Below are 2,219 nucleotides of genomic sequence, written 5' to 3'. Positions count from 1 at the left end.
ACAGAACGATTTATCATTTATTAGTAAAGGATAATTACTCTAAATGAATACCAATGAGTGTGTTTATTTCAAATTTATAAATTTTATTGTATAAATTACATAAAATTAACTTTCTATAAATAATCTGTGTATTTAAAATAAATAAATATATCTAAAAACTTTATTAATACTGAATAAATAAACCTTCATATTGTTTATTAAAATAAATGATCTACTAAACTAATGAATGTTTATCATCTAAGGTTTTATTTTAATAGTTTGCTGTTAAAATCATAAAAAAGGAAACTTTTTTTTTTTTTTATGTGATAAATAAGCTAAATGTGAAGATCTGGGTGAAATACTGGATGTTTGAAAACAGCAGGCGTCACTTCAGCCGCGATTTGAACAGCTGCCAGGTTTTTCTCCTGATGCATTATGGGTCGCGGGGGGGGGCTTTACCATTAGGGAATACTGGGCAGTTTCCTAGGGCCCCACATTTCCTAAATCCGCCCCTGCTTACCGTCTGGGAAGCAGTTCTCTGGGTCCATGGCCTCCTCAGCCGTCTCTGAGTACTCATCCTCTTCCTCCCCAGGCTTCCTCAGGTCCACCGTGCTTCCCTCTGATAGGCTGATTTCCTCCTTCTGCTGGAAATAAAGACAGGAAGAGGAAGTGAGGACGAGCTGATGGACGGAAGTAACAAGTAAATATGGAGGAAAGCTTTCTGCCCGTCTGTGTTTGTGGCCTGGATAATTCTCCATGTTGGTATTAATCTAAGTTTTCATGGCGTTTCTGCGCCCAGAGCGGCTTCGTTTCACCGCGCTCCAACCCGAATGCGTCAGATTGGTTTGGAAGCGGCAGGAATCCTGGCTGAGAGAAAAGAGGAGCGTCATCTTCCACCGTCTGTTCACCTGAAATCAGGACAAAACTCCACCGTCAGGAAAGCCCGCCGCCGCTACATCAATCCCGGCGGACTTTAAAGCTCCCAGTTTGCTGAGCGTCATGGGAGTTTAACTCTACAAAGAGACGATGGAGGGAGAGAAATCTGGCTGGTTTGCCTCTAGTCTGGACAAAGAAGCAGTGTGTGTGTATGTGTGCCTGTCTATCCCTCAGAGTGAGGACCGTTTTTACAATTTCACCATCAAACTGAGGACCGGTTGTTGCTAAGTCAGGATGTTTAGACAGGCCTCTCCTGCTTTTTGATAATGGTTAGGTTTAGTTTCAGGGTTAGGGCATAGAAAGGGTTGAAACTGACGAAAATCAATGGGAGTCCTCACTACGATGGCAGAAAATGTATGGGTGTGTGTGTGTGTGTGTGGACAGGTGAGCTAACTACCTGAGTCAACAGCCACTCATGAATACATTCAGAGGCGGAGAACAGAGAGCAGCGACTGTGACAAATGCCAGCAGCCTTGGACGCGAACGCAGGCAGAGGTGAAGCCAAACACGCACGCCGCGCTCTAATCTCTGACACACACACGCCTCATAAAGGACTGGATGGCGAAACGCGCGCCGCCAGCAGCCCGGAGCCAGAGCCTCCTGACAGCTGACGTCTGTAATGAGGAGTTTAAATGTATTTCAGCTTGTGTGGAGCTGAGCTTCATGCAGAGACTCTCAGGGACGGCAGAGGAATCGGGTTACTGCGGCTAACGGACGACGGAAAGCGGCTGGAAGAGACACGGAAACCTGGATCGCTTTCTGAAGGTCGGCCCAAAGACGGACGCCTCAAACAGAGCCTGAATCTGACGAAGCAGAAACATTAAAATCACACATGAAGCATCAGGATCTCCCTCTGAAGCCTATGCAGTCGCTAACAGGCCCACAGCATCACTGATCCCCAGCTACACCCCACCTGTTTCTCAATTCACTAGAACGACAATATGGACTCGTGTTCTCACCAAGTCCGTTCTTGACTAGAACCCAAAAAAGTCTGGACTCTGGGAGAACGGGAAGAAGCGTACTGATGACATCACCGCATTCAAAGCTAGCCTGGAGCCGCATTTCACCTCCTGTTATTAATAGTCTCTAAATAATAATAAATTATGACTTTTTTCATTTATTGGAGGAATAATAATGAACACAGTCAGATAAACACAAATTAAATGAATGTTTTACCAAATAAAACAATCAAACCTTCATCAGGTCTGCAGCTAACGTTAGCCCTGGCTGCTGCAGACGGGCTAACGTTAGCCCTGGCCGCTACAGACGGGCTAACGTTAGCCCTGGCCGCTACAGACGGGCTA

At 45.4% G+C, this 2,219-nt stretch overlaps 1 pseudogene; it reads right to left on the bottom strand.

Annotated features, from left to right (window-relative positions):
• LOC107104076 overlaps positions 1 to 2,219 on the bottom strand; it is a 95,125-nt pseudogene that overhangs the window by 49,279 nt on the left and 43,627 nt on the right.

Source organism: Cyprinodon variegatus, unplaced genomic scaffold (genome assembly GCF_000732505.1).
Source record: "Cyprinodon variegatus isolate N-32 unplaced genomic scaffold, C_variegatus-1.0 Scaffold1607, whole genome shotgun sequence".
NCBI classification, from domain to species: domain Eukaryota; kingdom Metazoa; phylum Chordata; class Actinopteri; order Cyprinodontiformes; family Cyprinodontidae; genus Cyprinodon; species Cyprinodon variegatus.
This window is presented reverse-complemented; position numbering and strand designations above follow the sequence as displayed.